Source organism: Ambystoma mexicanum, chromosome 6q (assembly GCF_040938575.1).
Source record: "Ambystoma mexicanum isolate Mex_15411 chromosome 6q, UKY_AmexF1_1, whole genome shotgun sequence".
NCBI classification, from domain to species: Eukaryota; Metazoa; Chordata; class Amphibia; order Caudata; family Ambystomatidae; genus Ambystoma; species Ambystoma mexicanum.
In genome coordinates, this window is record NC_090937.1 from 739,002,227 (window position 1) to 739,016,817 (window position 14,591).

At 42.9% G+C, this 14,591-nt stretch overlaps 1 protein-coding gene and 1 long non-coding RNA gene across 3 annotated transcripts in view; one reads left to right on the forward strand and one right to left on the reverse strand.

Moving 5' to 3' along the window:
• Positions 1-14,591, reverse strand: part of IQCM (IQ motif containing M) — a 1,823,621-nt gene that overhangs the window by 117,483 nt on the left and 1,691,547 nt on the right. The gene's annotated exons all lie outside the window — the stretch shown is intronic.
• The window catches only part of LOC138515549 (uncharacterized), a 50,539-nt gene that overhangs the window by 35,496 nt on the left and 452 nt on the right, over positions 1-14,591 (forward strand). The gene's annotated exons all lie outside the window — the stretch shown is intronic.

Below are 14,591 nucleotides of genomic sequence, written 5' to 3' on the forward strand. Positions count from 1 at the left end.
TTTTTGCAGTTGTCGAGATGAGACTAAGCTCGTACCTGATACAAGCAAGTGGAGTTCCACTAGACAGCTGCAAGATCTTTCTCCAAAATAGGTATTCACATGTTTCCCATGTGCCATATGAACATCCAAAAGAAGCTTCACTTCCGTATATCAGTGCAAGGACAACTTTTATGTTATAGAAGTCCCAGACTGGTTTAATACTAAACTTTCCATATTTGTTGTTAATCATCGCGGCTTGTGCTGTTAGTTGACTACTTCTTTGTCAAATTGCTCTAGCATTTGCCTCATCATTAATGTTCGAGTTTATTATCACTCCCAAATATCTGGTCTGATTAACGTTTTTAATAGTTCTTTGTCGATTTTCAACTGGAATTTTGTTTTAGTCATTCTTCCTCTCCCTTGCAAATTTTTGATTTCGAAGGTTTCTGTCTTCTCTGTGTTAATTTTGAGGCCATTCCTCAAGATATAATCTTCGAGTGCCTGCAATTTATACTGAAGACCAATAGGCGTTAGATCTAATAGCACCATATCATTGGCATAGAGAATCCAATCAATCATGTGCCCATTGATTTTTGGCGCAAATGTTCTATTTTTTATCAGATGTTGACCCAGGTCATTGATAAAGAAGTTAAACAATACAGCCCCTAATGGGCATCCTTGTTTGACGCCTCGTTCGGTTTTGATTGCTTTCGACAATGTTCCTTTTTTATCAAGTTGTATTTTGACAGATGTTCCTGAGTAAAGTTCTTTTATTGCTCTTATAAGCCCTTCTGGACAATTCTGTGCTCTTATTTTTCTCCATAGCAGGTTTCGGTCCACTGCATCAAAGGCGTGGGCTAAGTCGATGAAGGCAAGATATATTGTTTTTATTTTCTTGATTGCCTCCATTTTTCATAAATTAAGGAGGAATAAATTAAGATTACAGCCCACTCTCTTTACGAAACCTGTTTGACGGTGGTCAAAGGCATCCGATTGCTGTATCCATGCTGTTAATTGGATTTGCAATTGTGTTGCGAAGATTTTACCTACAACATCTAAAAGCGCTATTGGCCTATAATTGCCAGGCTCAGATCTTAATCCTTTTTTGAAGATAGGAACTATTATAGCACATTTCCAGGACGTAGGAATAGTTTGTTCCCGTATTATGTTTTTGAACAAAGTATAGCAAAATTGGGTCCATTCCTTAGGGTTTTCCTTTAAGATAGCATTAGTTAGTCCATCAGGACCCGGTGCTCTTGATGAACTTAACTTTTTTGATGTTGTCTTCTATGTTTTCTTTCGAAATCATAATATTCCAGGACTCATATTTCTCAATTGTTTCTTGCATGATCAATTTCTGGGATTTATAGAGTGTTGTGTAATGATGAGTCCATTGTTCCTCACTCACCATATTGGTAGTGAGCGTGGTCTGATTTGATTCCAATTTGTTCAAAATTGCCCAAAATTCTCTTTTTGTTTTATTGTACAATGTGCGCATAATTTCTTCTGCATCTTTTTGTTGTATTAAGGCTCTGTGGGCCTTTATCCAATTATTGTATTTTGTTTTCAATATTTTATCCCCTCTTGTTGTTTTTGATCATTCTTATATTTCAATGCCCGAATGTTTATTCGTAGTTCTCGTTTTTTCTCTGCCACGAACCGATCATAACTATGGCAATGACGAGAATTAGTTTTGCTATTGCTATTATGTATCTCTTTATATTTTTCTAGCATTGGAACATAATCCGACTCTAGATTGTCTTGGATGTGGGCCGTCATGGTTTTTATTTTCATGCTATTAAGCCTTAGTCTATTACGACCGGGTACCACAGAGATTTCATTTGTCCATTTCTCATGCATGTCAGATACCAGTTAATGTTTGATTCTAATTGTGACTACATTGTGATCGCTTTGATCCATGTTCAATATTTTCAAAAATACAACTACATCATCGATACAACAAAGTAGTCAATAATTGAGTTTAAATTCCCGTTTTTCCAAGTTGGATTAGGCGGTATATCTCCCGGTGTGTTTCCATTTAATATTCTACCCTTACAGATATGTCATCAAGGAGATGTTGGATTAATTGCTCTGTTTTGGGACTTATTCGACTCAAGCTTTTTACGCCCGATAACTTGATGAGGTCCAGATTCCAATCACCACAAATTATCAGGTTTACATTTGGCTCTTGAGACATAATTTCATATATTAAGGTCCATAAGTCATCCAAAAAGGCCCAAGTCCCTGTTGATTTTTGTTGCCAATATATGTTGATTATATGTATTGTTTTTTTTGGGCAGCCTTTATTACTTCCCATCCCCATTTTTACAGTTTGAATGTAAGGATTCACGTTTTTTGTGTCGAGCATTCTAAGTTCACTACTAATTTTTGCCAGTGTAATCAAACCGGTCATAGGTCTGCCTCTTTTCTGTATAACAGCTGGGTTAAATGCTATCTCGTAGCCAGGTACCATGGGTGGAGCTACCAACCAAGTTTCCTGTAGACACAGGATATCCAGCTTTTGTAAGTCAACAGAGGTATCTTGAAAAAGATGGACATGCCCTCTTGTGTTCCAGGATCCAATTTGAAGTATGTCGTTTTCTTTTATTTTTGTTTTTTGATGCTAGCTTGATTTATTTTGATTTAGGAGACCAGCTAGCCAACTCCAGTCATCTGTGCATGCAAATGCTTGCATTTTTGGTTGCTCATTTTGTCTCTTATCTCGATTAACGGACACAGGAATAGTGATCTTTATTTTCCTTTTTTTGTTTGGTGTAGTAGGTTGTACTGATGTTGGAGATGCGATCAGGTTACTGTCTCTTTTATTAAGCTCATTGTTGAGACCAATAGCTGTTCTTTTGTTTTGGAATCCAGTTGTGTTTCTAGGTGACTCGTTTTGAGCCATTCTCAAATTTCTTAACTGTTTCAGTTGGTCATTATTGAGCTCTTCGATGTCAAAATCAAGTCTACTTAGGGCATCCTTTTGGTCCATAATTTGGTTCCTTATATGTTTTTCATGTATGTGCAGTAGTACCCGATCAGTCTGCGATTCATTTACAAACTCCACTATTTTTAGATCTCTTGATGACAGTGTTTTTAAATGACCAGTATGTTTTAGTAGAGTTAACACATTTCTTCTGTTCAGTATCAACCCATCGTTTGCCTTATATGCTCTTTCCAGTAAAATGCAAAAGTTAGGATCTGTGTTTGTAGCGGATTGGGTTACTTTTGTCTTTTGTTGAGTAGGGACTTTAGCACCTTCAAGGGGAAAAAACTCCCTACGTTGTCTTTTTGGTTTTGTGTTATTCCCGGTTGATTGTTTAGAAGACTTTTCAATAGTTTCTCCGATTCGTGTGAGTAGCCCTTCCTAAAGGAGGTTTGTAGAACATGTTGATTTGTTACTGGATTTTCCATATCTTCTATATGATGGATGAGGTTTCTTCGCTCTTCAATGGTTAAGAACTTTTCTGCCATGTCTATGTTCTTATTTCCAGTATTTTGTGCGAACTGTCTTTCATCACTATCAATAAGAACCATTCTGCATACTCTTTCCTCGTTCTTTCCTTTAGATTTCCAGTCCCTTGTTTTTTTATTCTCCTGAGCTGAAGGGCTCAGTACATTTTGTGTCGTGCAACTTGACAAATTCCCCGGTGCTTCTGGGTCTGCTTGATCGGTGTCATAGTCACATTCATCTATCTCGTATATTGATAAATTCAATAGATTATCAGTTATCTTATCATTAATACTGTTGTTTATGCAATTTTCGTGGTCATTGGACGTTTTGTCCATGTCTTGAACTGGTTCATTGCTCGAGAGACCTTGTTTCTTTTTTGCCCCTAATGCAATCTCTGATGAATTCAGAGGTTTGAGGTTTCTTAGAAATTTTAAGGAACCTTTCTTCGAGTCTTGCATTTTTTCAATTGTATTCTTGGATTTTTTTTAGCTTTGTCTGCTGTTGTTACAGGTTTGTTTAGCACGTGTGTCACTTTTTTTGGTTTTTCAAATATTGAGTATACCCTTGTCTTAGTTTGTATTTCGACAGGATTTTGCGTTTCCATTTCCCTTATTTTTTCCTTTCGCTGAATGCTCCTCTCATCTTGAGGTTGATCAATAACTATATCAGCTTTATCCATTGCTCTTTGTGTTTTGTCACTCGATGTAGAAGGGGAGGGAGTATCCTGATCCTTTGTTTCTTTTGTTTCAAGTTCTCTTAGGTACTTGCCCGCTTTGTTGCTATTTTCAGTAGCCTCGTTAAAAGCCATCTTGTGCCCTTTTACTGGACACTGCCTTAAAAGAGATGTCGATTTTTCTGCAATTATTGTTACTTCTGATTTTCTACTCGTCTCAGATTCTTTTAGGTGTGGCCTTGCTGTAGGTGACCGGATTTCTCCGTTTTCTATCCCTGTGGTCCGGTTGCCCTCTATCTCTTCATTATGCATTAATTGACATGTGGATGGTGTCAAGTGAGTCACAGATTTACTTAGGTCCATGGATCTCCTATTCTCTGATGTTTCTTGTAACTTCTTATTAACAACACGCGTTTTTTTCAAAATCTGTAAGGCTTCTCGGGCAACTTCCGCTAACAATCTCTTATCACCTACGTTACAAGCCATTTGTTCCCTAAGAAGAGCACTACACACTTCCAGGGACTGTAGATCATTATGAGTTTGAATTTTCATTTCTCTCATATCAAATTCGATGTTAGACATTTTGGCATTCAGGAGGGCAATTAATGTGTTCTGATCTTTATAATTTTCATTAAATTGTTCATACATCTTTGTAAATGGTGCCGTGGCAATAGTTATTGCAGGTGATATCTCTGGCATTAGTTCAGAACATATTTTTTCAGTTAATGCCGCTTTACGGTCTCAATGTATATTCTGTGTTCTTTGCTTCCAGAGAGTTGATCTTCTAATTTTAGGAAATGGTCTTTCAGCGAGAGACGAATCAATGGACGATGTTTCTTCCGAAGATGAGTTACTTATATCTTCGTCATTCAAATTTTGTACAGTAGAAGTAGATCTCTGTGTTGATTTATTTACAGGTTCACATGTCAGTCTTTTTTGTGATCTATATAGATCTTTTTCAGTGCTGGAGTCAATCCTTCTACTTTTAATTGTCCTATCATTGTCTATCCTTGTTCCCTTAGTTTGTATATCTTCTATGCATTGATGTTGAGTATTACCAACAGTTAGATCATTGGCATTTATGTCATTTGTTATCTGCAATCTTCGTTCACAATTTGAGGCATCAAGCTGCGCTTTCAATTGTAATTGCTCATTTATGGTGGATAAATCTTTCAGTAATTGGTCGGCAACTGCTAATGAGCTACGTCTTGCAGTGAAGCCGCTGGCCAATTTATCATCAGTGTTTTGTACCTCTTGTGTACTGGTTTGAGGACTTTCTCCTAGTAATATTTGTTCATTGGCAAGTACAATAGAAGTGCATATATCAAAATCAACGGGAGCAGGATCATCTAGAACCTGATCATTTTTTAAGCACAGCGGTTCTTTTCTTTCATATGATGAGTCTGTAAAAGAGCTACCAAGATTTGTTTCCACACTTATGCACATTTGCTGGCTTATATTTTCCATATTTTCTGTTGTGTTTGATGCTTTCACAGTGGTTTGCCTATGTGAATCAAATAGGCAATCACTTTCTGCTGCTTCAATTTCAAGCGCCGCTTTATTTGCTAGCGGTTGATCTGAAGGATCAATGTCAGCCAGTAGGGGGCAGCACTCCCAGCCTCGCTCGGGACCCTCGCGAGCAGGAGTCAGGCAGAGAAGGGGGCGCATACAATCTCCAAGCTCCGATTCCAGAGCAGCGCACCGCGACCCCAAACGGCCGCAGCCGTCCAGAGCAGGAGCACCCCTCGCCGTGGCTGTGCAACGGCTCACCCGACCTTCAACGAGGGAAGCAACGCCCTCACTCTCGCCTTCGCCAAGCCGACCACCATGGAACGCGGGCTTCGTCAGAGGAGTCCGCGCGCCACTAAGGAAGACGCGCGGTTTAGGAGGAGCAAAGGCTGTATCACTCCCCACACTGCCCTTGGGCATATCGGCAAGGCAGCCGCTTCCGGCCTCACTGCTCAGCCCACCACAGGAAGCAAGCCCCAACAATGGAGCCAGCTCACCGCTGTGGGCGTCACATGGGTCGGAAGAGGCCGCGGCCACACCGTTCTTCACACTGACCACGGGCACAGCGGCAGCGCTCCCGCTACCGACCACGTCGCACCGCGAGCCATGGAGCGCAAGCCCCAGTACAGGAGCCAGCACTCCGCCCCGAACAGTGCACAGGTCAGGGGGGGCCACGGCCGTGCTGCTCCCTACACAGCCCTCGGGCAACGCGGTAGCGCTCCCGCCGCCACCCCGACCGCTCCGCCCATCACGGAACGCCAGCTCCACAAAAGGAGCCCACGCACCATCAGAGACAGTGCGAGGGTCGGGAAGGTCGGGGGAACAGCCCGTAGCAAACACAGACACAGACAATTAGATATGGTTCTTGAATACACAAAAGAAGGTAACTAAAACACTGGAAGTATTGTTTGGTTCACGCTCAAATGGGAAGATTTTGTAGACTGAGGAATATTATCGTGTTCTTATATAGTGCTTCATGCCAGACACCTTCAGCTTCTAAGTGTTGTAATAGCGATCCAACATTGGCTTTGTTTGTGGATTCACAAACAAGCAAAAATACACATTTTATATTTGTATGGTTAAAATGCAATGTAAGGGAAACAAACCCCACACAAGTCGGACAGGGACACAGACAAATCGGATAAGAGTGAGAAATAAATTGCTGAAAATCTTTTTTTGGGGGGGTGACACAAAGAGAAAAGGACAGGAAAATGTATTTTTTACTTTTTTTTTTACTTTTGATGCGGAAAGGAAGGGTAAAAAGGAAAGTCGACAAACGAGGCCTAATAAACACACAGACAAAAGGCACTAAAACTAATACAATGGGAAGAAAAACGATCACCAAAATCGAACAAAACCCCTTTCAAACAACAGTTCTGAGTTTGCCCTCTGCACGTCTGCACATACGGCTCAAATAACCCAAAAAATAGAAATGCGATAGTGAGCTGTGACTTTTAAAGGGCCAGCAAACCGCCCCAAATCTCCAGGAGAAATTCAGTGGTTCTGATTGCCCCACATAAGCAAAACCCGCACATACAACTCACATGCCCGTTTGGGGGCTGCTTTGGGCTGCCAGAAAATCCTGGGAGGTCTTGCAGCTCCACTGACTCCCAACCATGTGGATCGGTTTGACCTGCCAGATTGGCCATAGCAGATGCTCACTCAGCCTTCCCCTTCATTATATTCTTTACTGGCACTACAATGCAGGCCTAAAGTGGCTAAGCCATTAGTCTAACAAGCACCAGGGAAACAAAAGCAGCTTTTAAAAGAAAAAACTAACTGCTCTCTCTCCCCAACTTAGACAGTAGCACAAGCTTCTGAAAAATGGATGGCACTATAACAGAGCTTTCACCATGGTGCACTGACTGTTTCTGCATCACTGGGTAGCTGATTGACAGTTGGGGCCAGATTACAGAAACTTTACACCAGTGCAAGTGCAAAGTGGCACAGTATTAGCACTAGGGAAAAGTTTGCCGTGTGCAAAAAAATGTTGGGGCCATATTAGGAAACCTTTGCACTATGGCAAGTTTAATTATGCCTGGTAATCGCAGTAGAACTAAAATTGCCCTGGTGCAAAACCATATACCTGTAATTCATGTTTGCACTAGGACAAGGTTTGCCCGGGTGCGAATACCATTCTGTATTAGCAGTAGGGCAAAGTTTGCCCTGGTGCAAACATGCAATGAAAGAGTCGGTTTCTGGCCAAGGAAAATCCTTTCCCTAATCGACTTGTCATGGTGCAAGGGTGTTCTAATATGGCCACAAGATTTTAGAAATAGGGCAAACTTTGCCCTAGTGCTAATACCGTGCAAATGTGCACTTGCACCAGTGCAAAGTGTCTGTAATATGGCCCCTGGTCCCATTTACATGTCATGAAAGAACTCTGCCAGAAAGCTAAAGCTTTATCCAGCCTGACATAATATTGCTACCCACGTTAAGTAGCGCTGGCTCAAGGTGCGCTCAGGAGGTGAGGCTGCACAAGGGTGCCCCCCGGTGCAGCAAATAAAGGCTGCCTTGCCTCCAGCTCAGTGTCATGTAAACTGAAATATCGGTCTGGACCAGCGCCTATTAAAGAATCATGCCACCTAGTGTGATTCTTTTATAGGCGCTGGACCAGATCGATATTTAAGCTTACATGACACTGAGCTGGTCCTTAAACACACTTACCAGAACAGCAGGGTGCTCAGCTCTGTTGTTCTGCTGTTCGACTGATACTTGTTCGTATGTATCAGCCGAACAACAGGACTGAGCCCCCTGCTGTTCTGCATTTGTGGTGGGTTGGCAGGATTAGTGACGGCCCTGATTTTAAAGATTCTGGGATGCTCACAGGTGAGTTATGGGGCCCCCTCCTCTGTATTTTCCTACAGGTTGTTTTCCAGGAACAGCTGGGTGGCAGTTATATGCCAGGCCCATGTCTCTCCCCAAAGCGCCTCATACATGTGGGACGGCTTATCACGACAGCCTCTAATTATCCAGCTACATGAGAAATAGTCGAAAAAAGTATCACTAAACCCAGTTTGCAGACCTTTGGGGGCAGGTATGGAAACAGAGCTATTTGGAAGGTATTGTTCATTGCTTTAGAAACATAATGTAAATGTAATAATCACAGAGTATTTGCTTTTCCACTGTCCCAAAGTACATATTCCGACGTTTTCAATCTCCTAAACATTTGCATTACAGTAGTATTTCTAGGAAGCAGCATGCTTCCTAGAAATACTACTGTAATGCTCTCAGAATGTTGGGGAGGGCGGAGAAGACCTGGGCCCAGCACTGCTTTAAAGAAACCATGCGTCCAAACATGACGTTGCCCTCTCTGTGTTCCTTCAAAAGGCTACACGTGTATGGGGTTTAGAAATATGGGGTTATTGTATGTGGGAAGAATGAGTCCACTCGAACCAGATAGGTTATAAATGTAATTTTGTGATTTAGCAGGAGTAATACTGACACTATGTGGCTGTTTGTGAGCCAAAATCACACTGCAGAAAACATACAACTTAATGCTCAACAATTTGCGGATGGCTTTGTTTTATGAACTTTTCCAGCTAGGTTGAACAATGGATTTAATTTAGCTTTAGTTAATTGCTTTTTGAATCATCTTGGCAAAGGAAACCAACGAAGCACTGTGTTTCCTTGGAGATTAAATGAATGGTGGTGACTCACGTGGAGCAACGCGGCTCTGGCCTTGGCTGTGTACAGCGACTCAACGCATGCGCGTGTAAGTAAACGGGCATAATGCAAACATGTCAAATGCGAGGGCAGCCACGCAAAGCCGTTTTGTGTTTCCGATATTTAGATAACATCAATGATTGCGATAACAACCTCCAATCATTACCTACAGAAGTATTGAAAACATATATAGGTGCACAAGCAGCTCATGAATTATTATAGATAGCCTTCTTGCTAAACGGGGTGGTGCGATTACATTCGGTTAAAGCGTGATCAGAATATTCATATTGACAGTAATAATTTAATATACATTGATACCTGCTGTTCATTGGTACTGTGAGCGGTCCCGCATCGCAGCGGGGACCGAGCACGGCGACCCATCCTTTCCGCCAAGGCGCCTCTCTGTCCCGCCTACCCCCTCTGCCCCACAGGTCAATTTTACTATGCCTCAGCAGAATGGAAACCCAGGACTGCTCTCCAGCTCAGAAATTGCTTTGCAGGAGGCGTAGTTAGCGTTTTCGTTTGACAATATTATCCTTGACATAAAGACTTGATAATTGCATCAAACGAAGGATTTCAAAACGGTTGACAGCCTGATTAAAAATGGATCTGCTTCCAATGCATGATTGCTCTAGTTGTAAGGCTGCTTTTCCTCCCCGTCAAAACATTTGCGCCTTTGTCAAGGTGGCAAAAGGAAACAGTGCAGCAAAATGCCACTCTATAAAATGGCACACATTCTAAAATTCTTCCTTATTCGTTCTAAATAAGATATGTAATATCAGGTATAAGCACCTACGGCCCCTCTGGGGACTGTAAGGCAGGCATGGTATCAAAAGGAAGACAGACACAAGTGACCACAGTTCAAGGGTGTTTTTTTTAACTTAAAAAAAATGGTTCGAAAAATGCCTATCTAATCCTAAATCTACAGATGGTCGCAAGCTACAACCATCAAATAATAATAATAATGCAGTCCTAGTAGTGTCTTGTCATTTAAAAAGGCCTATACTAATAAACCTACTGGAAATTGTTAAATCTAAATACAAATAGTGTGGGAAAAAATAATAGCAAAAAGAAAGAAGTGTTCACAAAATGATAAGTCAGGATTTTCAGGCCGTTGGCCTCCCTTCCCCACGTTTTCAGCACGGGAAAAGGTGGTACACTGTAGCTTAGCACAGTCTCTGGCTTCTCTAGCATGAGGATACAGTTCAATCATTAGCATCAGGGCCTTCCATGCCCAAGTGTCTTTGCCTTTCAAAGTCTCTTCATTCAGGAGGCCTGATGCGACAAACGATAAGTTCTTTTCCTCTTTCAGATTTTCACAAGTACTCAATTTCTTAGGGGATTCACTATTCACCTCGGATTCCCCTCAGCCGGGCTCAGATCCTCTCAACACAATGTTCGTAAATTATTTATGCATCCAATTTCTCATAGGATATTCTTTCTCCGGTGACTCATGGGTCACCTTGGATACCCCCTCATCCGGGCTCAAATCTTGGATCCTCCTCAGTCGGGCGCAGATCTTTAATAACCCTCAGTTGGGCTCAGATCGCTTTTAACACAATGTTCAATTGGTCTCCCTCTACCGGGCTCAGACTAAGTCAAATTTCCAATATAACTTTACACAAACTTGCTTTAACGAAAAGCTTTTAGCTGATATCCCTCTGCCGGGCTCTGTCCAACTTCATATATACATTTTCATCAACTATCGAAGACTTTTGAAAGTGCACAGGGTTTTGCTTGAACCGTTGCAGCACCACTTCGATTTCACAATTTTGTATCATTCTTCACATTTGCCATATTTCAGCTGGATACCTAACAGAGACTTTCAAATGAGAACCCACATGGTGCCGGACCACACTGTCTACGGTATTGTATTGTGGCTTCAAAGTTCAATCACTCATCTGCTGTTTAATTGTTTTCACGTTGCTTACCACATATGCTTCATACACTGTTCTCTTCAGTTTTCACTATACAATGTTCCTGCTTGCAAACTTGCTTCAACAGAGACCGGTCCGGTATCAGTCTCCCCAACTCACCGGTTGTTCTGACTTCACTGGTGTGGCTTTGCTATGGGAGCTAATGACAGTACCACGGTGGCAAACGATTCTCCCCACCTTCACTATCGATGCAGGAGAGCCCCAGGTACCTCCGAAACACAATGCAGGATGACTTTGTTTAGTAAACTAGGGATAGAGTGTTTTTATTTTTGGAATGGACCATTTGAATATGGGTGAGTTCATAGTGGCTTGTACAGGGCAAGAGCCCGATGAGACGTTTCTGGTAGGGACCAGAGGTTTTTATTGGTGTAGCAAAAGCGCGGTATCGAAGGTTCATGAAAGTAATTGTCTTTCCTTCAAAAGGTCAAGGCAATCCTCTTCGGGTTTGCCGTCTTTCACCTTGTATTAAACTGCCATCTTGCAACTGCTGCTTCCTCGTGTGCTTTGCCTTGCTCAGAGTGTGCGTTCGTGCTCCACCATTTATCTGTGTGGGGAAGTGTAATGGAAGTTAGGTGTGTGTGTAATGATCAGCAGTAATTGCCTGATCCTGCCTGACCATTATATTTGGAAATGTCAAGTATACGGTTCGGGTGTTAGTTCGTTTCGTTTTCTCTTGTAGTGAGCTGTCCGTGTGGAAATGTTCGTGTTGCGAAAGGGGGGAGGGTTGAGTTCATATGTATCATACTTGGCAGGATAGGGTAAAGGTGTTACAGGGAAAGGGATACCGCATCTCACCATCCGGTGTACCACTTGCACTCCCCAAAGACCCCTCATCCAGGTGATCCTCCTGCACTGGTCCACCCTAGGAACTGGATCCAAAAGCGATGGCTGTGTCTTGTCCACCGGGATGACAGATCACCGGGGAATAGCGGGTGAGACACCTTCAGGTGTCTGGAGGGACTAACTGGGATGCTCAGAACATGGGGTCCATCCCACAGAATAAAGGCATATTTCGAGCTAGCAGACAAGCGCCTGCTATGCATCTCAATGCTCCCTGCTTTCCCACCATTTTCTGCCAGAAGAACGTTGCATCCCTGATGTTGTTCCACAATGTTAACAGCAATAAATACCTCAGGAATAGACCATATTATTATTTGGCTAAGGCCATTTGCCAGACTAGAGGGCCTTTAAAAGCTGGCAGGTCCACCTCACAAGATTATTGTCTAAACACTTTCCAATACAGTCGACTAAACAATTAAATCTAATTGCTCAACACTTTCAATTTCTTCTCAGTAAGATATTTCAGTGCCATAAGGTCGATATGTGGGCCCAACCAGAACAACAGTTTGATGCCCATAAACAGAGGCCTACAGGTAACACATTTGAATGTTGGTTGAGTTCAACCAGGGTACACATTTGATGTTGGCTCTATGTGAAGTTGAACAATGAAAGAGCAATGAAAATCACTGTGTATGTATATGCCATGCAGTGGGCACTTGATTTCGAAGGGTGACATTGGCTCAGCACAAACTCAAGGCTGTGTTACCAGTTTTGGGAAATGTCCAGTGATAGTTTAGGTTCCTGACCAAAGTGCACTCACAACTGTCTATTTGTAGTTTTCACAGGATCCTTGAGCATCGAAATGGGCCAGTGTTACACCAGTGTGACACAAAATGTACCCTGGAAGTGCCGGGCCATTCCCAGGAGAGTCGACCATGCAGAGTTCATGCAACCTCAGGGACTGCACGAGCCGCATAGGAAGATCAGACAGGTTTTAGAAGGTCATGGTTTGCTCGGTAAAATAGAAAAAAGTGCACAGTAAAAAACAGCAAAAACAGTGTTACACCAGTGTGACACAAAATGTACCCAGGAAGTGCAGGGCCATTACCAGGAGAGTCGACCATGCAGAGTTCATGCAACCCCAGGGACTGCACGAGCCGGATAGGAAGATCAGACAGGTTTTAGAAGGTCATGGTTTGCTCGGTAAAATAGAAAAAAGTGCACAGTAAAAAACAGCAAAAACAGTGGCATATGGCAGTTTTCAGTGCACGACCAGACAAAAGCATGGAGGACATAAAGAGAAAAGCAATGCTTGGAAATAGGGAGTTAAAAATACTGCTGAATGAGTTAATCTACCACAGGGTGGTGCTCTTAAGATTCAGCGCACACAGGACCTCTTTGCAGACGAAAAGCACTATAAGGCACTTATATGACTGAAGGTCAATGCCATATACATCACAATGAAGAGTATAGAGGAACTAAAGAAATCTTGGCATGACTTGTGAAGTTGCATGCAGACAAAATACCTGTAAGCCAGGGAACATTCATGAGATACTGAAGGTGGACTACACTGAGCTCCCTATCACACCCCAGTTCAGAAGAAGATCCTTGCAGTCATGGATGAAGGGAGCCGTGCTGCATTTGTTCACATTTATATGATATGATATGGCATTTATAACGGGCCTATAAACAAGTGTTACGAGGCACAACGAGGCAAGGGGGGGGAACAGAGGGAGGACGGACAACGATCCTACTAGGCCAGGTGCCATTCAGATCACACTAGTGTGTGGGAAGGGGGAAGGGACAGTGCTGTACATGGGAAGATAACAATAAGTAAGTAAACGGCCAGCAAGAGGCAAGTGCAGGGTAAGTGCGGGCATCAGATGTCAAGAGCTGGTAGGGGGACAGTAGGGATACAGAAACAGTCCCCAAGTACAGGGGGGTGCCAGGTGGGCAGTGCAGGTGTGTGACGCTGGCAGGTGAAGGAACTGGGCCCGAGATCAGAGGGTGTCCAGGTAGCCAGTGCAGTTCAGGTTAAAGCCAGGAGGTCAGCAGAAGAGAGGAGGAGAAAAAGCAGAAGTAAAGAGAAAGGTTTTGAGGTGTTTCTGGAACCAGAGATGATTCTCCCCAGGTTTAAGGGAGGCAGGGAGGCTGTTCCAGAGGGAGGCACTAGCTGAAGAAAGAGATCTACCACCAACTCGTTGCTTAGAGAAGCGACTGACCCTGAGGGAGTTGGAGGCGGATGAGCAAAGAACTAGAGGGAAGATATTTAGGAAGAGAGAGTTGAAGGTATTGAGGCCCCAGGCCCCAGAAGGCCTTGTGAACGATGCAGAGGGTTTTAAACTTAATCCTCGCAGCCACTGGGAGCCAGTGCAGAGATTTCAGTCCTGGAGAGATACAATCCCTGGGCTTGAGGCCAAGGACAAGTCTTGCAGTCCTGTTCTGGATAAGTTGCAGAGGGCAGAGAGTAGAAGCAGGCAGATTTCGAAAGAGGCTGTTACAATAGTCCAACCTAGAGAGGACCAGAGCTCTGGAGACAGTGAGCTTCTGGGGGAAGGTGAGGAAAGGAAGAATACCTCTGAGGAGGTGCAGC